Source organism: Schistocerca cancellata, chromosome 1, assembly GCF_023864275.1.
Source record: "Schistocerca cancellata isolate TAMUIC-IGC-003103 chromosome 1, iqSchCanc2.1, whole genome shotgun sequence".
NCBI lineage: Eukaryota > Metazoa > Arthropoda > Insecta > Orthoptera > Acrididae > Schistocerca > Schistocerca cancellata.
In genome coordinates, this window is record NC_064626.1 from 861123460 (window position 1) to 861150165 (window position 26706).

Genomic DNA, 26706 nt, shown 5'->3' on the forward strand with positions numbered 1-26706 from the left:
TGAGAATACAAGTTTTCTCCCCTGCTAACAGTTGTACCGCTAAGGTCGCAGGTTCGAATCCTGCCTCGGGCATGGATGTGTGTGATGTCCTTAGGTTAGTTAGGTTTAAGTAGTTCTAAGTTCTAGGGGACTGATGACCTCAGATGTTAAGTCGTATAGTGCTCAGAGCCATTTTGAAGCTGGAACGCTCACTAGTGGGCGGTGGGAACCAGGTTGACTACCATTGGGTTACAGGATCCATGCATTCATTTTCATTACTGCGTAGCATAGGATAAAACAACAAAATGGACATCTTGAGATAGAGCCCTCCTCAAGTCGAACAAGTGCAGAAACTTCAAGCGTTGTCGCGTCTATTTCGGTGGTTTACAATAAGCAAAATATTTAAATTGTTTCACAATAGGGAATTTTTAAGAGTGGTTGTGAACGCGGTTACAACAAAAATAATACAGCCTTTTTCAGTAAATTTCTCTGCTTAAATCTTCTAGGGTTATCATTTGAGTCACGGCGTCGTACTGAAGCTACGTTTCGACAGGTTTCCTACTCGCCATCTTCTGGTGAAATAGTTGCCTCAAGATAACCCTGTTGCGTGGCTGGTATCTCTAGAAGATTTCACCAACAAGCCTATCCTGAAAGTTAACATTGTTAGGTTTGCCCTACCATGAGTATATAACACATTGAAATAAAGCGTTTTCCTGAACTGATCGTCACATTTCAGTGTGTTGGTTTCACAAAAAGTATTTCGACGTGTTAGACCGCATTGTGTACACATGTAATATAGCAGGCGACAATTTTTTTAAATTGAATACTCCGTCAAAAATTGCTGGAACACAGACATAATAAAAATCTGAAACACACAGTAAAAACAGTATTAATGTTGCGCAACATTTATTACAAATTTCGCTGTTAATCGGGTTTCTGCTTCCTAGGCCATCATCAGGCATGTATATACACTCCTGGAAATGGAAAAAAGAACACATTGACACCGGTGTGTCAGACCCACCATACTTGCTCCGGACACTGCGAGAGGGCTGTACAAGCAATGATCACACGCACGGCACAGCGGACACACCAGGAACCGCGGTGTTGGCCGTCGAATGGCGCTAGCTGCGCAGCATTTGTGCACCGCCGCCGTCAGTGTCAGCCAGTTTGCCGTGGCATACGGAGCTCTATCGCAGTCTTTAACACTGGTAGCATGCCGCGACAGCGTGGACGTGAACCGTATGTTCAGCTGACGGACTTTGAGCGAGGGCGTATAGTGGGCATGCGGGAGGCCGGGTGGACGTACCGCCGAATTGCTCAACACGTGGGGCGTGAGGTCTCCACAGTACATCGATGTTGTCGCCAGTGGTCGGCGGAAGGTGCGCGTGTCCGTCGACCTGGGACCGGACCGCAGCGACGCACGGATGCACGCCAAGACCGTAGGATCCTACGCAGTGCCGTAGGGGACCGCACCGCCACTTCCCAGCAAATTAGGGACACTGTTGCTCCTGGGGTATCGGCGAGGACCATTCGCAACCGTCTCCATAAAGCTGGGCTACGATCCCGCACACCGTTAGGCCGTCTTCCGCTCATGCCCCAACATCGTGCAGCCCGCCTCCAGTGGTGTCGCGACAGGCGTGAATGGAGGGACGAATGGAGACGTGTCGTCTTCAGCGATGAGAGTCGCTTCTGCCTTGGTGCCAATGATGGTCGTATGCGTGTTTGGCGCCGTGCAGGTGAGCGCCACAATCAGGACTGCATACGACCGAGGCACACAGGGCCAACACCCGGCATCATGGTGTGGGGAGCGATCTCCTACACTGGCCGTACACCACTGGTGATCGTCGAGGGGACACTGAATAGTGCACGGTACATCCAAACCGTCATCGAACCCATCGTTCTACCATTCCTAGACCGGCAAGGGAACTTGCTGTTCCAACAGGACAATGCACGTCCGCATGTATCCCGTGCCACCCAACGTGCTCTAGAAGGTGTAAGTCAACTACCCTGGCCAGCAAGATCTCCGGATCTGGCCCCCATTGAGCATGTTTGGGACTGGATGAAGCGTCGTCTCACGCGGTCTGCACGTCCAGCACGAACGCTGGTCCAACTGAGGCACCAGGTGGAAATGGCATGGCAAGCCGTTCCACAGGACTACATCCAGCATCTCTACGATCGTCTCCATGGGAGAATAGCAGCCTGCATTGCTGCGAAAGGTGGATATACACTGTACTAGTGCCGACATTGTGCATGCTCTGTTGCCTGTGTCTATGTGCCTGTGGTTCTGTCAGTGTGATCATGTGATGTATCTGACCCCAGGAATGTGTCAATAAAGTTTCCCCTTCCTGGGACAATGAATTCACGGTGTTCTTATTTCAATTTCCAGGAGTGTATTTGGGTGGTGACACCACTCGCGCTGACGCGGCTGGTGCATACATACATTTATACGAAACAGAAAATGGGGAAAACAAGGGAAGGGATCGGTGGGGATTCGTGACTTCCAGCGGAATAGAGAATTGTAGTAATGCAAGGTGCCGTTGCGCGCTTACATAAATTTGTATATTTGAGTAGTGTCTGTTCTTTTGGATCGTTCCTTGATGTACGATTCAGAGCGGATGCACTAGTACCATCCGAAATCCTCCGAAAGTCAATAATTTGCGAGTAGTGAGTTAATGGACGAGGGATACAGCGTGCGACAAGTTGGAAATTCGAGTCGGCTAGGGACCGTGTCCGGATTGCCGAAGTGGTTGAGGCAACCACTCATGAGAAGCGGTAAATCCGGGTGCGAGTAGCTGTCCGGCACAAATTTTCAACTTTCGCCATTGCGTTACCAGAATGTCCTGTAAGGTTGGATGTCACCCACCCAATCCTTCCCTTCCTTTCCTCATTCTCTATTTCATATAAACATAATCAGCCTACTCGGGACTAAATAGACTGTCAAACGACGTTATGGATAGTTGCTCCCTGTATAAAGATGGTTTGTGCCAAAGGTATGTGACCATTTTACGGCTACATATACGAAAATGCTTGAATTTTATATGGACAGAAAACAAGAAATATTCTGTAATGATGTATTGAATGTTTTAAACTCTAAAGATATGAATATAAATCCCTAAACCCGCTGACTGACTGTCATAAACATATTGCTAAACAAGGTGTACGGATATGATAGTGTAGAAGGTCTAAAGTCGCTTCATAACGAAATACACACATCTAAAAAAGTTTTGCATCATCCCGGTTCCCAGAACTCCTGAAGATAGATGTTGACTGTGGGTATTGAATCACAGACACAATCGCTTTGACTGTTCAGAGATGTCACTAAACGCGCCCAAAGATGTAAACAACCATGCATGAGCAGCGCCTATTAGACGGAGGGAGTCAGACAGCCGATCAGTTCCAGTCGCCGGCCGGAATGGCCGAGCGGTTCTAGGCGCTTCAGTCTGGAACCGCGCAACCGCTACGGTCACAGGTTCGAATCCTGCCTCGGGCATGGACGTGTGTGATGTCCTTATGTTAGTTAGGTTTAAGTGTTTCTAAGTTCTAGAGGACTGATGACTTCAGAAGATAAGTTCTATAGTGCTCAGAGCCATTTGAACCATTCAGTTCCAGTTATTACACCAGGAAGGAGGAACACGGCTCGTGTTGTCTGTAGTTCAACCATGCCTAGACGGTCAGTACCGCAGTATGATCGCGTCCGCATTGTTACTTTGTGCCGGGAAGGGCTCTCAGCAAGGGAAGTGTCCAGGCGTCTCGGAATGAACCAAGCTATGTTGTTCGGACATGGAGGAGATACACAGAGACAGGAACTAAGTATGACATGCCTCGCTCAGGCCGCCCAGCGGCTACTACTGCAGTGGATGACCGCTACCTACCGATCATGGCTCGGAGGAACCCCGGCAGCAACGCCATCGTGTTGAATAATGCTTTTCATGCATCCACAGGACGTGTTACGACTCAAACTGTGCGCATTAGGCTGCATGATGCGCAACTTCACTCCCGACGTCCATGGCTAGGTCCATCTTTGCCATGCAGCGCGGTACAGATAGGTCCAAAAACATACCGAGTGGACCGCTCAGGATTGGCATCACGTTCTCTTCACTGACGAGAGTCGCATGTGCCTTCAAGCAGACAATCTTCGGAGACGCGTTTGGAGGCAACCGGGTCAGGCTGAACCACTTAGACACACCGTCCGGCGAGTACAGCAAGGTGGAGGTTCCCTGCTGTTTTGGGGTGGAATTATGTGGGGCCGACGTACGCAGTGATGGTCATGGAAGGCGCCGTAACGGCTGTACGATACGTGAATGCCATCCTCCGACCCATACTGCAGTCTTATAGGCAGCATATTGGCGAGGCATTCGTCTTCATGGACGGCAATTCGCGCCCCCATCGCGCACATCTTGCGAATGACTTCCTTCAGGATAACGGCAGCGCTCTACTAGAGTGGCCAGCATGTTCTCCAGACATGAACCCTATCGAACAGCCCTGGGATAGATTGAAAAGGACTGTTTATGGACGACGTGACCCACCAACCACTCTGAGGGATCTGCGCCGAATCGCCGTTGAGGAGTGGGACAATATGGACCAACACTGTCTTGATGAATTTGTGGATAGTATGTCACGACGAATACAGGCATGCATCAATGCAAGAGAACGTGCTACTGGGTATTAGAGGTACCGGTGTGTACAGCAATCTGGACCACCACCTTTGAAGGTCTCGCTGTATGGTGGTACAACATGAAATATGTGGTTTTCATGAGCAATAAAAAGGGCGGAAATGATGTTTTTGGTGATCTCTATTCCAATTCTCTGTACAGGTTCCGGAACTCACGGAACCGAGGTGATGCAAAACTTTTTTGATGTGTGTATAAATAAATACTGTGGAACATTAACACCTACTTTTTTTTTACCGTGTAGTTCAGTTTTAATAATGTACGTGGCGATGAAATTACAAATCTCGAAACTTACCGTAGTAGGGTGTGAGTGCTTATGGCAAGAAAAGGCAGTGTTTGTGCCAAAGTAACAGGATACCCCGCGAGGGCGACGGAGTTGGCCAGTGTGGCGCTAATGACATACAGCAGAGCACCTGCGCATGAGGCGCCGGGGCCGCAAAGGAGCGGAAGGCAAGGCGCACGGTCGGCGTGGCAGAGCAGTTCGGTTCGCCGCCTGCCCGCACGCGCTGGCTGCTGGCGGTGCGCCCCGCCACGGCCACTTTGCTGTGGGACGCCGAACTGTTTGTCACCAGAGCTGGCGACAGATGGAGGAGGGCAAGGGGAGTCTTTGGCAGCGGCCACTTTCTGGGTAATTCATTAGTCCACGGAAGTTTCTGACTATTCCAACCAGACTGGTGCGAAACGTCAACAGATTAATATCATGTCAGATGAGAAACTGAATACCGGCGCCAGCCTTTCTCATCAAGTGTACGCCCAAAAGGGTCACACATTTAGCTCATTCGATTGTTGTACGTACTAAGATGCAAGAAATGCTGCTGAAGTACATGCGCTTCAAGTATTTTCCACATATCGAACTTCAAGGTTTTACGAGCCTGCATTCGAGAGCGCCAGACGTCGAACGAAAAAAAAAAAAAAAAAAAAAAAAAATGAGAGACTCGAATACAGTACAGTACAGTATAGTACAGTACGGTACAGAAATATGTCTGTCTGGCGCCTTAGAGAAGCGCATCGTACTAAGACAGCATTGTCACATAAAGCATGCACAGTGACATTGCGAGCGATGAGCAAAATCGGTGACCAGCTGCTTGTATGCATCCCCTGTTACTTACACGCTTTCTTCCACGGCATTCATATAAGGATTTAGTGGAAACACCAACATTTAGAGCGCGGACGGTGCATCTGGAAGAGCACTGTCCACGGAAGACAGGTATTCGTCCGGAATATAAGGGGTTGGGTTGTTTTGGGGAAGGAGACCAGACAGCGAGGTCATCGGTCTCATCGGATTAGGGAAGGACGGGGAAGGAAGTCGGCCGTGCCCTTTTAAAGGAACCATCCCGGCATTTGCCTGGAGCGATTTAGGGAAATCACGGAAAACCTAAATCAGGATGGCCGGACGCGGGATTGAACCGTCGTCCTCCCGAATGCAAGTCCAGTGTTTAACCACTGCGCCACTCCGGAATATGAGGCAAGAGTGTTGGACTTATTCGTTCTCGATACGACATATCCTTGGACATCGCACACTTGAGTCATAAATCAAGGAACAAAATCGTGAATAGTTTTCCACATGAAACCATGTGCGAGTTCGCCAGCAGCGGATCACCAGAGGAAGTAACGCCTACATTACGATTACATCTTGTAAGGGCAGAAGGACGAAGGGAAGGCGAAAAAACGTCAGATTTCTGCAAATTAAAGCTTCTGTTTGCCGGGGTGTAATCTTAGTTATTAGTCTGTTATTATAAGTGTCACCTGACAACGTGACAGGCTTTCTCCTCAACTAGACTACGGAGGAGTATGTAACATAATGCAAATCACGCCATATACGAACACAACTCATCAGACAAGAGAGTAAAATGAGGTTTTTTTTCTTAATTGGCCTCCTGATTCTGATATGTCGGGCAGCAGTCTCGGACACCCACAGCAGTACAATACGTCACAGTACCTTAAGCAGTGGCCGCGCACACAAGACCAGTTGATAGAACCGTGCGGCAAAGTTTCTGATCGCACAAAGCTAACGTCACAGATGTTGACTGCATCCTACGATGACTGCCGAATGTTGCCTTCATGAATCCTTCAAATTTAGTGGATAATCCTTATTCACTTCTGTTCCAGCAAATGCGCTTTAAAACACCACTTAAAAGAAGACTTATATTAACCGTAACGGTTAGACTTACGGAGACGACTTTAAGACAAACGGCAGGAAAATAACGTAATCTGAGCTCTGTCATCGACTCATGCGTGGTAAGTAAAATCGCATGTGGTGCTACACAAATATTGTGTTATGCTAGAAAATAGCTCAGGATGTGTTTTGATGTCAAGGACGCACAGGCAATCAGGAACCTGTGAACTGTAAAAGTAAACAATCAGTTTTCTTGGAACGTCACAATACTTCTTGATGCAACCAAACAATACGTGGGGAATTTGGCGTTCTTCGGGCGCTCTCTGAGAGATATCATCGTAAGATCACAAGCAGTAATCGCAAGATATTAAGTTCTGGTTGAAGATTTTACTTCTCACCTGCTCCGCCTTACACCACCTCCTGTCGCTCATTGTGTACGATTTCATTATGAAACAAACTGTAAGGCTGGTCTATGCAGCAGCACGGCTAAACGAGACTCCTACATCTGCAGAGACAAGTAAATCACTAGTACTCGCAAAGACTCTTCGGCGACTTAACACGAACCAAGAGATTCGTTCCAAGGTATTCCGTAGCAGAGCCACAGAAGTCGTCGTAAAATCTGTATTCTCTGTTACGTCAAAGACGACTGCTGTCGATGCTGAGGTGAGTTTTTCAGTTACTGCCAGGCAAGTACCAGGAAACAACATCCGTCACCTTACGAGTAGCTACGATCGCACATGCAAATGTTCACAGAAAAAGCGCCGCCAGAATCCAATGTGGTAAGCTGACACGCTGATTTACGTTGCAACCATTTTCGATAAGGCACTTTCAATGAATGCAAATTCATCGGCACTCTCGGACGTCATATCTCCTAATTGATGAACCGCAGTAATCATGAATGAAATAATGCCTTCTTTTGCGCCATTCCTCTGTTGAGCATCTCAGAAGTATACAACGTCGCCAGCAGAACTGAAGGCGGTAGACATCGGCTAAAATACCTGCTGGGTGACGGAACAGGTGGGCTGTGTCCCGCAGCTTTATTGCGAAAAGTGATTATCTCTGAAAGAGCGGCGCAGTTTATTTTGGCTGGGTCGTTTATGATGTTTGGCAGCACTGCAAAGGCAGAGCATAAGCCCCACGGTCTTGCTACTTGCGGTATAATAGGAACAATGCGGGGTCAATACCATGTGTTGGTAAGTGCTGACATGACATTTGGTGGAATGGCGCTATATGTTCCTCATATCAGAAAACTATCTGATGACTGTGTAAATAATTCATAAAAATCTGTTTGTCTTAATTATTGCTAAAAGTTCATATCAATATGTCTTTTTACGAATTCGAAAAGTACGTTGTCTGACAAAAAGTAAAGCACCCAGAAGGGGAGGAGGAAACGAAATGAAATATCACGGGCTCAGAGGGTGTGTGATGTTATTTGAGTGACTACAAAGTCGAGTCAAATTTTCAAATAGCTTGACAGTATGATCCATTTATCAGTAAGAGGTTGGACCCCTCTAGCCTCGATACATGCCTGGTTCAGCTGTGAAGAGTGTCATAAAGCCATTCTATCCCGTTCTGAGTCAAGATGACCTGCGACTGTTGTAACTGGTCTTCAGTATCCCGTATGTTGGCACTGGGGCGTATTTGATAACTGAGATGATCCTAAATATGTTCTATCGGGGAAAGATATGGGGATCTTCGTGGGTACGTGAAAGCTTCAACATCACGCAGGCGCAATGGAAAGAAAATCAGCCCTCGGTCACTATTTTTAACAAATTAATCTGGTTTCGACACTGCTAGGAGTGTCTTCCTCAGAATTTAAATCAAAGAATGGTCTATATTCTATAATATGGTCACAGAATTATGACTAAAAACGTATGATAGTTTAAGTACGGAATCGTCGTGAAAGACTGGCAGTTCTTATATGTCATTTATAAAATAATAAATATGCCAAAAGGGCATCAGTCACAAAGATATTTAAGATAAAGAAAACTGTGATGGCGAGCCACTAAAGGCTGCTCGTTACTTGCGTGGTGCAAAATGCGAAACCCATCAATAGGAAAGGTAAGGGTAAACTAGACACGATGACGGGAAAATCTTTAAGGGGGGGGGGGGGGGCACTCAAACTCATCGGCTAAGATCAGTGTCCAGTGACTCAACACTGAATGAAATTAAGGTTAATGAGAAGCTCAAACTGGCACGTACTAGGGATGTTAAAATATTATATTTTTATACAAGCACATTGAAAATATATATTAGTTTATCGCTAGTGTCTTATAGAAGTACAGTGAAAAATAATGTCAGTATATTGAATCAGAATATTATGGGATTAAAAAACAATTTAGATGAGCTTCTTGTTTGTTTGGAAGATTTAGAGACTGAGGGTAGAATAGGTGCACTATGCTTATCCAAACATAATCACTATTCTTGTCCAAACATCATATAGTCACAGATATGGAAAACGTAATTGTAGATGGATATAAGCTTTCAGCACATGTGTGAGTAGAGACTCTATGGAGAGAGCAGGAATTGCCTCGTATGTTAAAATTTACCAGAGTTTGAAACGTTTAGAAATTTAAAAAAATTGTGTAGAGCAACATACAGAAGCACGTGCCTGTCAGGTTAAAGTAAATAACGGCACTTTCATAATTGTAGTTGTGTATAGCTCCCCAGTGAGAAATTTTCAGCTTTTTCTGAAAACCTTGAGGATTTCAATGTAGATTTTCTGAAAGAGTCTGATAGAAAGTATGACCCTGAAGCATTACTTGCTTCTTTCAATTTGACATCAGTTACTGATTTTTCTACTCGGGTTGTACACGAAAGCACCATACTGACAGATAATATTTTTATAGAGCAAGATAAATTTAATCAAATAAAAACTTTTATTGTTAAGAATGGTCCTTCTTATCGCGACGTACAGCTAGTTGCAGTATATAACACAGCTCCACACAGTAATACAGAACAATCCTCCAAAATAGTGCATTCAAGTAAGATTTAGCAACTGCAAATTTTAGGGAAAGCTTGCAACAGTTAGACGAAGAAGAAATGTATACGAAACCTCATGTTAATTTAAAATTTAACGTTTCATGATACCTTTGTCAGTATATTTGAAAACAGTTTTCCTAAGCAAATAGTGAAACATAACTCTAAGAAACCGTCTAAAAACCCGTGGCTTACTAAAGCGATAAAAATATAAACAGAAAAGGGAAATGTATCTTATATCTAGAAGGAATAGTGATCCAGAAACAGTCAAACATTACAAAAACTACTGATCTGTATACAGAAAAGTTATTAAAAAGTACCGAGATATGTGCATTATGTCTGATATTAGCATCTCTGATAATAAAATTAAAACAATTTGGTTTATTGTTAAAAGGGAACAGGACAGCCGAGAACACAGGAAGACTGCATTTCCACCAAAGTCAATGAAAAGTACAATGTTACATATAATACGTCCTGATTGCAAAAATGTTTATTCACATGACCGGTTTCGGTTCCTCTAGAACCATCTTCAGATATGCAATTTCGGTTACACGAGTAACCCGTCCACACACAGCAACTTACAGATGCTGCTGTGAAGGTTGCTGTGTGTGTGAACGGGTCACTCCCGCAACCGAAATTGCATATCTGAAGATGGTTCTAGAGGAACCGAAACCGTTCAAGCCGGCCGGAGTGGCCGAGCGGTTCTAGGAGCTTCAGTCTGTAACCGCGCGACCGCTAGGGTCGCAGGTTCGAATCCTGCCTCGGACATAGATGTGTGTGATGTCCTTAGGGTAGTTAGGTTTAAGTAGTTGTAAGTTCTAGGGGACTGATGACCTCAGAAGTTAAGTCCCATAGTGCTCAGAGCCATTTGAAACAGTTCATGTGAATAAACATTTTTGCAATCAAGACGGATTATAAGTAACATTGTATAACTAGTGACTGCGGTATCCCATCAGACATTATGTCTGATTTTGCAAAATGTCAATGAAAAGTTTCTTAACAAAATGTCAGAAGTAGAAAATATTTGTAATAGCCATTCTTAGGTGTTGTAGAGAAAACAGGATCCAGCTCTTCATTAAAAAATGCAGGGCTGTAATGGAAGAGGCAACATCTATGCAATTTGATAAAACTGAAACGCAACCCACCCAAATTTGTTATTAATAACTGTGGTCAGCGCGACGGACTGTCAATCCTAAGGGCCCGGGTTCGATTCCCGGCAGGGTCAGAGATTTCCTCCGCTCAGGGACTGGGTATTGTGTTGTCCTAATTATCAAAATTTCATCCCCATCGACGCACAAGTCGCCGAAGTGGCGTCAAATCGAAAGACTTGCACCAGGCGAGCGGTCTATCCGACGGGAAACCCCCATCACACGCCATTATTATTATTATTGTTACTAATAATCCACCCCAATTCAAAAATAAAAGCAAAGTGCATAAGTACAATACTAGAAGAAAAGGTATATTCTGTGTTAAATCTGTCTTTGGCCCAGTAAGGGGTGAATTATGCTGTCACGAAAATCTCGGGTCATTTACCAAACAGCATTGAAGGTAGCAATATGAAATAGTAATTGTAAAAAAATAACAATAATTGTATCGTGTTGAGAAACCTTATGTTAAACTAACACGCCCCACTTCATCACGAAATGTCGTATTATTTTAAAGTAATGTAACTGCTTTCCCGAGTGCGTTCCCTGCCACGGCAACCACGAGACGGGAGCGACCCCGCCCCGCGGCGAGCAGCGGCAGCGCTGGCTGGCACGGAGTCGGCTGGCCGGCTGGCAGGCCGGCGCCCACGGCCCACCTCGCCGCGTTATCTATTGCCGCCGGCGCGTTATGGCGGCGCTGGCCCGTGTATTTCGGCCCGCAGATAATTCTGGTGGCCAGCGCCAGCGCTGCGCATTGAGCAACCGGTTGAGTAACTTGGTGGCCGACGCCACCATTACTGTCATCGGCCGGCCGCCGATGAACACGTCTTCCGCGGAAGGAGGTTGCCACCACACTAGCGAAATCTAGCGACGGCTGGCCAACACTCTGAAATCGTACTCGGGTATAACGGGATACTCACCTCACCGTCATACACTGCTGGCCATGAAAACAAGTATAAAGATCAGCAAGTAACAACATATTACAACATTTTACTTATTTATTATTTTTTCCTTCTTTTCCTTAACATACTCTCAAAGTGGAACCGCATCCTATTACTCAGTTACTCTCTCTCTCTCTCTCTCTCTCTCTCTCTCTCTAACTTTCCCTCTTTTTCCCCTAATGAGTACGTATATATACAAGTATATAGGTAGATATATAACACTATACACACATACATGAACGCTGATCCTATTTCATCACCTGACTCTTAACTATACAGGGTGTTACAAAAAGGTACGGCCAAACTTTCCGGAGACATTCCTCACACACAAAGAAAGAAAAGATGTTATGTGGATATGTGTCCGTAAACGCTTAATTTCCATGTTAGAGCTCATTTTAGTTTCATCAGTATGTTCTTCCACCTACGCTCAATGCAGCACGTTATCATGATTTCATACGGGATACTCTACATGTGCTGCTAGAACATGTGCCTTTACAAGTACGACACAACATGTGGTTCATGCACGATGGAGCTCCTGCACATTTCAGTCGGAGTGTTCGTATGCTTCTCAACAACAGATTCGGTGACCGATGGATTGGTAGAGGCGGACCAATTCCATGGCCTCCACGCTCTCCTGACATCAACCCTCTTGACTTTCATTTATGGGGGCATTTGAAAGCTCTTGTCTACGCAACCCCGGTATCAAATGTAGAGACTTCTCGTGCTCGTATTGTGGACGGCGGTGATACAATACGCCATTCTCCAGGGCTGCATCAGCGCATCAGGGATTCCATGCGACGGAGGGTGGATGCGTGTATCCTCGCTAACGGAGGACATTTTGAGCATTTCCTGTAACAAAGTGTTTGAAGTCACGCTGGTACGTTCTGTTGCTGTGTGTTTCCATTCCATGATTAATGAGATTTGAAGAGAAGTAATAAAGTGAGCTCTAACATGGAAAGTAAGCGTTCCCGGACACATGTCCACATAACATATTTTCTTTCTTTGTGTGTGAGGAATGTTTCCTGAAAGTTTGGCCGTACCTTTTTGTAATACCCTGTATATCAAAACTTATCTTTGCTAGAACAACATATAAGACGCAAGAATGAGATCAGTGTGCGAATTATCGAACCTCGATTGCGAGACTAAATGGACAATTGGGGAAAATAAGAGGAGCTCGCATACGTCTTCACAAAGGAAATTAAGTGTAGAGTTGCTTCGCATATGCATGATGCAATGCAGCTGATAGGAAATTGGCAAAATATTCATGGTGTTTTTCACTGTTTTTGATCTTAGAATGTTGTTCCCAAATGTAAGTCAATAAGGCGAGTCCATCGCAAATTTGCCGATCGATGAGGGCGTAGACAGTATGGCCCAACAACCACACAGCAGTATTGTGTTTTCGACGTGGGAAATATTTAAAATCCGGTACAATGACACTGTCAACAATTATTAGATCTTAATTACATATTCCCTGAGACATTTAACTCTCTAATTTATCTACGATAACGTTGGAAGCTGAAGGAGTGAATTAAAATCTGTGCTGCGGCCGGGTCTCGAACCCGGGTCTTTTTGCTTACTACGCAAATATGCTGACCATTACACCACCACAGCATTACGGTCGACTAAGCTGCACGAAGTACCGAAGTCAAATACCCTCTCCATCACAAACTCCAATTCACATCTCCACTTATATTGTCACTATTACCAGAGCTCTGCGACATTGGAATAACACCCCAGCATTGGACGTAATAGTGGCAGTGTATGGGGAGATGTGAATTGGGGTTTGTGTTGGGGAGGGTATTTGACTTGGGTAGTACGTGCAGCTATGATGGCCATAATGCTGTGGTGGTGTAATAGTCAGAATATCTGCCTAGTAAGTAAGAAGACCTGGGTTAGAGTCCCGGCCGCACCACAAATTTTAATTCACTTCTTCAGCTTCCAACGTTATCGTATTTATTATTAATTTGTAGGTGGTTTGGGGATATACAAAATGCGAAATTTAGTACAAAGAACCGCAACCTGTGGCAGTAACAACGGTTCAACAACGATCAGCATCGAGGCGGCTGAGCCTGGATGACAGATGCGGGTAAGCTGTTCCATGCGGTTTCAGCGCTATGTTCATCGATCTCAGCGGCTAGTGTTTGGTGGCGTGGCAGTGTCTGGCAACCCATGACCAAATGATTTCAGTGGGCGAGAGATCTGAACAACTTGCTGCCCAATGTCACATTCGCATACCTTCTGTATCGAGGTATGTCAAGAAACATGAGGGCTTGTGTTATCTCGCTGAAAGATCACGTCACGGCGACTTCGAAGAGATGGTAACGCCAACTATGCGAAATACTCGTTATGCGAACCAGTGGTGATTACGTTGACTATCCAATGGCACCCCTTGCATCCAGCCAGCTGCTGATCCTGATGACTATGACGAATGTAATATACTCTATGAGGAACAAAGAAATTATCCAAATGCGACGGAAATCGATAGATGTGGTGTACACGTAAAGACAAACAAATTATTTCTGTTTCAGAAAAAAATGGATAATTTGTTCAAGAGAAAGAGCTTCACAAATATTGAATACGTCAATCACGCGTTGGTTCGTCTCTGGCACTTATGAAAGCAGTTATTCGGCTTGGCATTGATTGATAAGAGTTGTTGGATGTCCTCCTGACGGATATCGTGCCAAATTCTGTCCAACTGGCACGTTAGATCGTCAAAATCCAGAGCTGGTCGGAGAGCCCTGACAGTAACACTCCAAATGTTCTCAATTACAGAGAGAGATTCGACAGCCTCGCTGGCCAAGGTAGGGTTCGGCAAGCGGGAGAAATTCTCGTCATGTGTGTGCGGGCATTATCTTGCTGAAATGTCAGCCCTGGAAGGCTTGCCACCAAGGGCAACAAAACGAGGCGTAGAATATCGTCGGGATACCACTGTTCTCTAAGTGTGGCGCGGATGACAACCAAAGGAGTCCTGCTATGAGACGATATGGCACCCCACATCATCAATCTCGGCTGTCGGCTGTATGACGAGTGACAGGCAGGTTGGTATCACACCGTTGTCCGAGACATCTCCAGACAAGTCTTCACTGGCCATCAGGGCTCAACTGAAAACGGGACTCGTCACTGGTGACAGTTCTACTCAAGTCAATGACATTTCAGGTTGAAGGCGTAAGATCTGGAGACACCCTGGACAGTGGTCTGATGCCAACCTGACTGTCGTCCAGTATACCAGCCTGATAGCCAGGAGTGATGATCTGCGGTGCAATTTCATTTCATAGCAGGACCCCTTTGGTTGTCATTCGTGGCATCCCTTGCAGCACAGCGGTATGTCGACGATATTCGACGCCTCGTTTTGTTGCCTTTCATGGCAAGCCATGCTGGGCTCACATTTCAGCAAGACCATGTCCGTCCACACACGGATAAAGTTTATGCTGCTCGTTTTAGTGGTGCCATACCCTACCTTGGCAAGCAAGGTCGCTGGATCTCTCCCGAACTGAGAACGTTTGGAGCTTTATACGCAGGGCCACCTAACTATCTCGGGATTCTCGCTATCTACCGCGCCAATTGGACAGAATTTGACACGATGTTCCTCAGGAGGACACCGAACAACGCCAAATCGAATAATTGTTTGGTTAAGGGTCAGAGATGGACCAATGCGTTACTCACTTGCTCAATTTGTGAAGCTCTTTGTGTTGAATAAATCATACAATTTTTCTGAAACTGTACTCATTTGTTTGTCTGGTCGCGTACATCACATCTGCTGATTTCTGTCCCATTCGGATAATTTCTTCGTGATATGTCGTTTTTGTTGTCTGAGAGTGTATTTTCATGCTTCTCGGAGCCTTCACACACGGGTATACGCATTGTAATGCTGTAGGCAGAAGCGGCATTCATTTGACAAAGACAGTGTGGTGCCACTCCTGTGTCCGGTACTCTCGTTGGGCGCATCATCGTCCTCACGGCTCTCTCTGCTGTAATGTCAAAGGATGCCGCAAAAATGGTTGTCGTACGCACTGTCGGTGGTGATGGAGGTGTTATCAGTCTGTGTGGATACTTGCCTAGATGCAAATGTGCTGATTTTCTGATACAAGGTACGTGACGTGACTGTACGATCCTGTCTTCTCGGCCGTGGAGACCCCGCGTATCGCCCAGGCCCGGTTTAAAAGCTCAAGTGACACTAGCTGCCGCTTGAGCGCCAACTAGAGACGGGCGCCACATGCAGCCCATGTGTGAGATTTTCATGTACGACGGATCACAATTAGTAGCGGCCCCTTGGGGCGCATAGCTTAGGGGGGCGCTGAAGTCCAAGATCTGTACACAGTGCGCATAACAATTAGCAGCAAAAGCCGAGACGGTTGAAAGTGTAAGACGGAAATGGGGCCACCAAATAATGAGTGTTCTTGGACCGACCCCGGAGGTGCATAGTACGACTCACCTAAACCCATCGATTTCACATTCGCACGAGTTATCGGAACCGGAACAATGTCGCGGTACGATAAGCGGAAATCTTGATACTCTGTTACCCTGCCATACTGTAATCTTTCCTTATATACAGAATGTACGTTGCGTTATTCCTGTCTTATTTGTACCGTAGCACGTAAATGCTAATCCTTTGCACATCCCAGCACATTTTTTGCATACAGTCTTCACAGGATTGCACTTGTTTCCGTAAATCACTTCAAGCTAGTGCTACGTTGGTTCTTCCAACGAAGTCACTACCGTTTCGTCACACCGCCATCGTCGAGCCCACGCTGATACTTGTTTGTAATTACATAGAATCCGGTAGGACGCTGAATCTTGATACTATTTCTTTTGGAACTTCACGGCGTTTCTATTCCAGTTCACGAAGGATATTGGAAATATAAGTCCCTAACATAGCAGAACATCATAAGCTGCAGTTTTTAGCTTTTTACTAACTTATTTTCTACTAATAACACAAAAAAATGGTTCAAATGGCTCTGAGCACTATGCGACTTAACGTCTGAGGTCATCAGTCGCCTAGAACTTAGAACTAATTAAACCTAACTAACCTAAGGACATCACACACATTCATGCCCGAGGCAGGATTCGAACCTGCGACCGTAGCGGTCACGCGGTTCCAGACTGAAGCGCCTTTAACCGCACGGCCACACCGGCCGGCTAACACAAAAAACACAAGGTTTTTTTTTTTTTCATTATCGCCTCCCGCAGCACCCGTATTAGTTAGCGGGCATCGTTATTGTGTTTCACTACCACGCAATTAGACATAATTCCGGAACAGTCTGTACATAAAACAGGAAGTTAAAGGAATATTCATCCGTGCCGGATGTCCGCTTTTATGTTTGGCCCTTCGGATGCCGATTATTAGTTTATCTGGCGCTCGTTTTCACGCGTTACTCTTCATTTATGGTGGCGGATTGGACAAGCTTAGAAAAATTGTACGTCGACATCCGAGGAAAACCATGAGGAGCTAGCTCACAACGACATAGCCGCGAAAGCCTTCGAGATTACTATACATATCTTTTTATAGTCTGTAAGGGTTAACTCACATTATTTCAATAAAAATCGGGAAATTGTATTATTCAGTTGGAGTACTGTAGTTCGCGCTATCGAATAAAATCACTGGTAAGTTATTATCTGAGACTGACGTATTTTAAAGAAAACCAGCTGGTCGTTCCAATTGTATAGCAAAAGAGTAAGATATGCATGTCATTAGGTCGAGAAAATATTTTAAATAATACTGAGAGTCGAAATTTGTGACGTTACACCTTCCGAAACAGAACCAGTTTGAAGAACGCTTTTGTTGTTGTTGTTGTGGTCTTCAGTCCTGAGACTGGTTTGATGCAGCTCTCCATGCTACTCTATCCTGTGCAAGCTTCTTCATCTCCCAGTATCTACTGCAACCTACATCCTTCTGAATCTGCTTAGTTTATTCATCTCTTGGTCTCCCTCTACGATTTTTACCCTCCACACTGCCCTCCAATGCTAAATTTGTGACCCCTTGATGCCTCAAAACATGTCCTACCAACCGATCCCTTCTTCTAGTCAAGTTGTGCCACAAACTTCTCTTCTCCCCAATCATATTCAATACCTCCTCATTAGTTGCGTGATCTACCCACCTTATCTTCAGCATTCTTCTGTAGCACCACATTTCGAAAGCTTCTATTCTCTTCTTGTCCAAACTAGTTATCGTCCATGTTTCACTTCCATACATGGCTACACTCCATACAAATACTTTCTAAAATGACTTCCTGACACTTACATCTATACTCGATGTTAACAAATTCCTCTTCTTGAGAAACGCTTTCCTTGCCATTGCCAGTCTACATTTTATATCCTCTCTACTTCGACCATCATCGGTTATTTTACTCCCTAAATAGCAAAACTCCTTTACTACTTTAAGTGTCTCATTTCCTAATCGAATTCCCTCAGCATCACCCGACTTAATTCGACTACATTCCATTATCCTCGTTTTGCTTTTGTTGATGTTCATCTTATACTCTCCTTTCAAGACACTGTCCATTCCGTTCAACTGCTATTCCAAGTCCTTTGCTGTCTCTGACAGAATTACAATGTCATCGGCGAACCTCAAAGTTTTTACTTCTTCTCCATGAATTTTAATACCTACTCCGAATTTTTCTTTTGTTTCCTTTACTGCTTGCTCAATATACAGATTGAATAACATCGGGGAGAGGCTACAACCCTGTCTTACTCCTTTCCCAACCACTGCTTCCCTTTCATGCCCCTCGACTCTTATAACTGCCACCTGGTTTCTGTACAAACTGTAAATAGCCTTTCGCTCCCTGTATTTTACCCCTGCCACCTTCAGAATTTGAAAGAGAGTATTCCAGTCAACATTGTCAAAAGCTTTCTCTAAGTGTACAAATGCTAGAAACGTAAGTTTGCCTTTCCTTAATCTTTCTTGTAAGGTAAGTCGTAAGGTCAGTATTCCCTCACGTGTTCCAACATTTCTACGGAATCCAAACTGATCTTCCCCGAGGTCGGCTTCTACCAGTTTTTCCGTTCGTCTGTAAAGAATTCGCGTTAGTATTTTGCAGCTGTGACTTATTAAACTGATAGTTCGGTAATTTTCACATCTGTCAACACCTGCTTTCTTTGGGATTGGAATTATTATATTCTTCTTGAAGTCTGAGGGTATTTCGCCTGTCTCATACATCGTGCTCACCAGATGGTAGAGTTTTGTCATGACTGGCTCTCCCGAGGCCATCAGTAGTTCAAATGGAATGTTGTCTACTCCCGGGGCCTTGTTTCGACTCAGGTCTTTCAGTGCTCTGTCAAACTCTTCACGCAGTATCTTATCTCCCATTTCGTCTTCATCTACATCCTCTTTACATCATATAAATCGTTATTCCATGTACCCTGTGGAGAGGAGTCTCTAGAATGTGTGAAGTTCTCAAGGGTGTACTCTTTATTTACTGATGCTTATAACCAACACTGATAAGCGTCGCTCGGGTGATCGCCTAACCAGAAGATGCAGCACACGTTAATCTGACGAGTATCTTGTAGGACAGAGTCGCATTAAATAGAGACTGGTTTTCAGTACCAAAAATCGTACTGTTTCATCATCTTCCTCCTCGTCCGTCCAAACAGGCTTTGGAAGGTCCAACTACACCGACCGACCGTCGCGTCATCCTAAGCCCAAAAGGGTCATCCAATCCGGATATGGAGGAACGAAGGGTCAGCACACCGCTCTCCCGGCCGTTGTCAGTTTTCGTGACCTGGAGTCGCTATTTCTCAACCAAACAGTTCCTCGATTTGGCATCACAAGGACTGAGTGCAGCCCGTTTGCCAACAGCACACGGCAGACAGCAACGCCTGTCGATGCTTAATCTCGGCAATTTACGAGAAGGTCGTTATCACTGTCTGACGCAAAAAATACGAAATATCATCCATGTTTCTTCAACATGATACCTTACCAACGCCTGTGATTGAAATAATTTAAAAAATAATTTAAGTTTGATATTTAGCAATAGGTTCTACTAATAATGCTTCAAGCAATCTGATATTAGCAAAACGTTGTTTAATGTAAATAACGAACACTTCAACATAATCGACTTTTTGAATATGAGCGATAATTATAACTTAAATTTCTTACGACTTTAAAACTTATTTCAGTTAACAGTCTGCTGCCTGCTAGTTAGTTCTTAATAATGTCGTGACTGGAAAACTGCATTAAGGCACTGCCTACGTTTCTCATCCGTTTTCGTAGTCGCAACATGAAGTACCGTAATCCCAAACAGCAGAAACCAAACTTATGTTCGAATCCCCGTTCAATCCAGACTTTCAGGAGATCCACAACATGGCAATTAGTAGTGAGGAAAGCAGTTGGAAAAAGAGGAGGAAGACAACAGCGAGTCACATCGAACACGCAGCGGCCATACACGACACGTGTTCCTGGTACCTGCAACGCACCACCCTAACAGGCATCCTGCACACGGTACTCTTCGCCAGGCCATCTGCAGCCGACTGCTGTGTGTCTATGTCACAGATCTCTCTGTCCGAAACACTGCTCCATACATAAGTAGCGGGCATATAATACAACAGCGGCGCTGTTTTATGTCTTCAAAAGCACCAGTAGTTTTCATGTGCAGCATACTAAATGAAAACTTCTGCCTAAGCATGAACAGTAACAAGTGAGTCTGCAACCACATTTGCCCATTTACATAGTGATTCTAAAAGTGTAAGGAATGATAAAAATCATTTATAAAGCAAATTAAGAGCACATACGCTTGTCAGCTTCTTTCAGTCAACAGCACATAAGACACAAGCAATTATTTTCTGTAATCACAAGTCTAGAACTGATTTCAGTCAATGGTGGCCCGACTGCAAATCCAAAGGTTCAGGGTTCGTATCCTGGTCAGTCATCAGATTTTTTTCCTGTTCTTGTCGCTTCTTCCATCTCCGGCAATGCACTGTGGTACGTACAGAATGGCCAGTTGCACCATAGTTTTGATTCTACGTTGAAATTTCGCTCTTCATACAGGACCAAGTGTCTAAAGCATACAATGTTCGGACAGTCATTCGGGTTCAGGAAAACGTTATTCTCATCATTATATAAGATAAATAAGCTCATGTACAGCATTTTTAGTTACAATTATGTAGCTGAAGATGCAACTGAAACATTTGTGACACACACAGCTAGTAACAAAATGACAGCGACAAATTCTGAAACTTGGTAGAAGGCGTCATGAGGAAAAAAATCAAGGATAAGAACCCATTTCCGGGATCATCATCCACGACAATCCACCCAGCGTCGAAGCTATAGGGGTTAACGACCTGTCTCTAGGCTACTATTGTATTCTAATCTCAGTTTTACAGTCTCCTGAACGAACAGTATAACCGGTACAGTTTTATTTAAGCTATGCACGTAAAAATGTGTAGGTATAAATACTTAGGCATCGCTTGGGGATGCATAACAATTGCAGTCCTTCCCTTAATTTATCTGCTGCTCAGCACGGGCTGCGCAACTACCTTTATTATTTCGATGAGTTCAGTTCTGATGGTATAGATTAAAGAAACAATGGGGAAAGAAGAAAATGAACAGTGAATTCAAAAGTCAACAGAACACATTAGTTACATTAAACACGAGTGCACTGCTGATAATACAGGGTGTCCCAAAAAGAATGACCCGATTTTAAATAGAATTATTTATAAGGATGAAGGGCTTAACACCAACAAATTGCACACTAAATTACTCAGACAAGACAGAAGTTTATAAAAATCCATCATAAATGTTCAAATGTCCTCCACTGGCTGTACGGACGACATCTAGCCGATAGCCGAGTTCATCCCAAACTGAGCGCAAGGTGTCGTCTGTCACTGAAGCTACAGCAGCTGATATTCCGGTTTTTAGTTCGTCGATGTCACGAGGTAAGGGAGGAGCGTAAACACATTGTTTAACATATCCCTACAGGAAGAAATCGCGTGGTGTTAAGTCAGGGGACTTAGGAGGACGAGAGTGTAAAGCCTCCTCTCGCGGTCCTGTAAGCCCTATCCAACGTTGAGGCACGTTGGCATTGAGGAAACTGCACATGTTGTTGTGCCAGTGCGGTGGTGCTCCATCTTGCTGATAGATGAAATGGTTAGAGTCAAGTTGTAGGAATAACCAGCTCAGTAGCATTGCAAGATATCGTAGTCCTGTTACGATTTCTTCCTCTAAAAATTAGGGTCCATGAACCTTGCTTTGCAAAACAGCACAAAAAAACATCCACTTTTGGTGAAACACGTACGTGTTCAATTGTTTCATGAGGATTTTCGAGCCCCCATATACGCACACTATGAACCCGCCAGGTTACCCGAGAGCGCTAATGCGCTGCTTCTTCGACTCGGGTAGGCGCGCCGGCCCTGGATCGAATCCGCCCGGCGGCTTAACCACGGAGGCCAGTGTGCCGGCCAGCCTGGATGTGGTTTTAGGCGGTTTTCCACATCCCACTAGGTGAATATCGGGCTGGTCCCCACGTCCTGCCTCAATTACACAGCTCGCAGACATCTGAACACATTCGCCCTATTCCACGGATTACACTAGACACAGACAGTTGAGGTACACTGATTCCGTCCCGGGGGGTACGGGGAGGCGGCAGGAAGGGAATCCGGCCACCCCTTAAATTAACCTTGCCAAATTCGATTAACCATGCCGACCCTGCGTCATTGCGGGAAAAAGCACAAGCAAAAGAAAGAAAGATATACGCACATTATGACAGTGAAGCTTACCACTAATATGGAAAGTTACCTCATCGCTGAATATCAACCGTGACGTAAAAGTGTCATCTTCCACGTCGTCTAGAATAGCACTGCTGAAGTCCACTCGCTTCACTTTGTCAGTAGCTCCAAGAGCTTGTACCAGTTGTAATCGGTATGGTTTGAGGGCTAAACGACGCCGTAACACACGCCACACTGTCAGGCGCGGTAATTCAAGTTCTCAGCTGGCATGATGCATAGACTAGTGGGGGCTCCGGTCTAATGCTCGTGGGATTTGTTTCAGTGTGTGTTCAGGAACGTGTGGCCGGTCAGGACTTTCGCCTTTACAGAGACACCCTGTTTCTTCGAACTGTTTATACCACCGTCGAATGTTCTTTGGCGATGGTTTTGCACGAAATCGAATATGAAACGCCCACTGAACTGCGATCACTGATTGAGTACGTCTAAATTCAATAACACAATACGACTTCTGTTGCGCGGACACCATATTGCGCGAGACTGGCTGCACGCTCCAGGTCAGCGCTCGTAGCGACATCTAGCTGATTTTTTTTTCTGAAACTCTAGACCATGCCGATTACATCTAGCGCTGTTTCAGTTACCTAGTGACATTTGTCTCAATGTTATTACAAGTTAAAATCGGGTAATTCTTTTTGGGACATCCTGTACTATGATTGAGAAGTGCTAGAAAACTATCGAAAAGATGTTAACCTATTAATATTATACACTGGTCTGCAAAACCTGTGGACAAAAGTCGCTTCCGCATGATGCGGGACTGCTAAATAACAGACTGATGAAACTTCACCCATACACTGAATGAATTGCTGCAGTATAGTACAGAAGACAACTGAAAGAAATTCGCGATCAGACGAATATAAATGACACTTTTACCCTAAGATAATAAATACACTGATTCAACGCGATTATAATAGCGCCTGGACATTACAAAAAGCAGGACACGGTTCTTCATAAGGTGTATAATCACCACGGAAGGCAGTGCACGTTCTACAACGTGTTCCCATGCCGGTCACGAGATTGGCAAGTAGTTCTCATGGTAGCGCGCGTCTGGCAACTGCTGGCTGGTCGCTGGTGCTTGTGGACGTGCAGCGGTACGTCTTCCCAAGGCATTCGGCACGTGATCGATGGGATGTAAGTAGGGGGAACTGGCAGGTACTGCATTCGCCGAATAGTTCCTTGAACTCCTCCACCGGCGCTGTGCGATGCGGTCGCACACTGTTAATCATGAAAATGAAGCCGGCGCCGAAAGTACGCCTGAAAAGACGAACATGCGACAGGAGTTCACTGTCACTATAAGGCTGACTTGCGAGTGTACCCCATGCAACATTATGCCTCCCCACACCATAACAAAATGGTTCAAATGGCTCTGAGCACTATGGGACTTCCAGCTATGGTCATGAGTCCCCGAGAACTTAGAACAACTTAAACCTAACTAACCTAAGGACATCACACAACACCCAGTCATCACGAGGCAGAGAAAATCCCTGACCCCGCCGGGAATCGAACCCGGGAACCCGGGCGTGGGAAGCGAGAACGCTATCGCACGACCACGAGCTGCGGACACACACCATAACATCTGGACCACCAAAACGATCATTTTCGACAATGATGCATGTACCCTCATATTGCGAGAGGTGGCAACACGTAATGCACCGAGGAACCCTCGTGAACAGGGTAGTGATCCAGGTGTTATGGTGTGAGGAGGCTAATGTTTCATGGGAGTAATGACCTCAAAATCTTTGAACACGGCACACTCGAGGTAACTTCATTGTAGTTATCTTGGGAAAAAAGTGTCATTCCTGTTCGTCTCAATGCGACTTTCCTTCAGTTACCATCTGTGGTATACAGTAGCTGTTCTTTCTGTGTGTGGTTCAAGTTTCATACAAGTATGTTACTTGGGAATGACACACCATGCGAAAGTTACTTTCGTCCGAAAGTTGTGCGTACCGATGTACAATTTTACCGAAAACGTTCTCTAGGTCAAGAGATTGCTGAATTCTTTACATATAATTATGCCTGGCAATATAAGAACAATACTGTGTTATCTTCTGTGGGAAAACTGACAAACTGTGGTATCGATAGCTACGATGCCACGGCTAAGTTAAGTTGGCACTACTACGAGACACCGACGACAGCACCCTCTAGCAGGGGCTGTTGAGATCTACGAGCTCCTCTGCAGATTCTGCCCATTTGATCAAGAGCAGACGGCCGGGACACTGCGCTTCAGCTTCGCTTCATATACACTCCTGGAAATGGAAAAAAGAACACATTGACACCAGTGTGTCAGACCCACCATACTTGCTCCGGACACTGCGAGAGGGCTGTACAAGCAATGATCACACGCACGGCACAGCGGACACACCAGGAACCGCGGTGTTGACCGTCGAATGGCGCTAGCTGCGCAGCATTTGTGCACCGCCGCCGTCAGTGTCAGCCAGTTTGCCGTGGCATACGGAGCTCCATCGCAGTCTTTAACACTGGTAGCATGCCGCGACAGCGTGGACGTGAACCGTATGTGCAGTTGACGGACTTTGAGCGAGGGCGTATAGTGGGCATGCGGGAGGCCGGGTGGACGTACCGCCGAATTGCTCAACACGTGGGGCGTGAGGTCTCCACAGTACATCGATGTTGTCGCCAGTGGTCGGCGGAAGGTGCACGTGCCCGTCGACCTGGGACCGGACCGCAGCGACGCACGGATGCACGCCAAGACCGTAGGATCCTACGCAGTGCCGTAGGGGACCGCACCGCCACTTCCTAGCAAATCAGGGACACTGTTGCTCCTGGGGTATCGGCGAGGACCATTCGCAACCGTCTCCATGAAGCTGGGCTACGGTCCCGCACACCGTTAGGCCGTCTTCCGCTCACGCCCCAACATCGTGCAGCCCGCCTCCAGTGGTGTCGCGACAGGCGTGAATGGAGGGACGAATGGAGACGTGTCGTCTTCAGCGATGAGAGTCGCTTCTGCCTTGGTGCCAATGATGGTCGTATGCGTGTTTGGCGCCGTGCAGGTGAGCGCCACAATCAGGACTGCATACGACCGAGGCACACAGGGCCAACACCCGGCATCATGGTGTGGGGAGCGATCTCCTACACTGGCCGTACACCACTGGTGATCGTCGAGGGGACACTGAATAGTGCACGGTACATCCAAACCATCATCGAACCCATCGTTCTACCATTCCTAGACCGGCAAGGGAACTTGCTGTTCCAACAGGACAATGCACGTCCGCATGTATCCCGTGCCACCCAACGTGCTCTAGAAGGTGTAAGTCAACTACCCTGGCCAGCAAGATCTCCGGATCTGTCCCCCATTGAGCATGTTTGGGACTGGATGAAGCGTCGTCTCACGCGGTCTGCACGTCCAGCACTAACGCTGGTCCAACTGAGGCGCCAGGTGGAAATGGCATGGCAAGCCGTTCCACAGGACTACATCCAGCATCTCTACGATCGTCTCCATGGGAGAATAGCAGCCTGCATTGCTACGAAAGGTGGATATACACTGTACTAGTGCCGACATTGTGCATGCTCTGTTGCCTGTGTCTATGTGCCTGTGGTTCTGTCAGTGTGATCATGTGATGTATCTGACCCCAGGAATGTGTCAATAAAGTTTCCCCTTCCTGGGACAATGAATTCACGGTGTTCTTATTTCAATTTCCAGGAGTGTACTTTGCTCTACTTACGTCGGGTCTACGGCTTCGCATCTACGTACAAAGTTATGTATGCCTGTATATATTCATGCACCAGTAAACCACTTTTACTTTCTTGCAGTACCGACGTGTATTACCTTTTCCTGCTCCTACTCACTTCCTTCACTCGGCCAACCTTTCAGTTTTAAGGAGCAGACCCACGCGCCGCCTTCCAGACGGGATACAAAATAAACAGCTTTAAGACAAGCAAAATTTTCTCTCTTCTCTTACAACACACTAACTTCCATCCAGATATATATTTTGGCTTTCTTAAATGTAAATATTGTAAGAATATACATGCAGACACTGGTGACTGATACTACCAAGGAACGGCTGTCGACTCAAAAATTCGGTTATGAGTTTTTAGTGAGCGTTGAAAACTGACACTCGAACGTGAATTCTCCTCAAGAATTAACCTGCCTCAGCCTGCCTCCAGGCCTCACTCATTGTTCAGGTACAGAGCGAGCCAGTCCAATAGTC

At 45.7% G+C, this 26706-nt stretch overlaps 1 protein-coding gene and 1 non-coding gene across 7 annotated transcripts in view; both read right to left on the reverse strand.

The window, feature by feature from the left end:
• The window catches only part of LOC126189262 (leupaxin), a 475608-nt gene that overhangs the window by 56977 nt on the left and 391925 nt on the right, over window positions 1-26706 (reverse strand). The window lies entirely within an intron of this gene.
• On the reverse strand, window positions 13369-13441 carry Trnat-agu (transfer RNA threonine (anticodon AGU)). Its single transcript has one exon. It is a non-coding gene; the product is annotated as a tRNA-Thr (tRNA).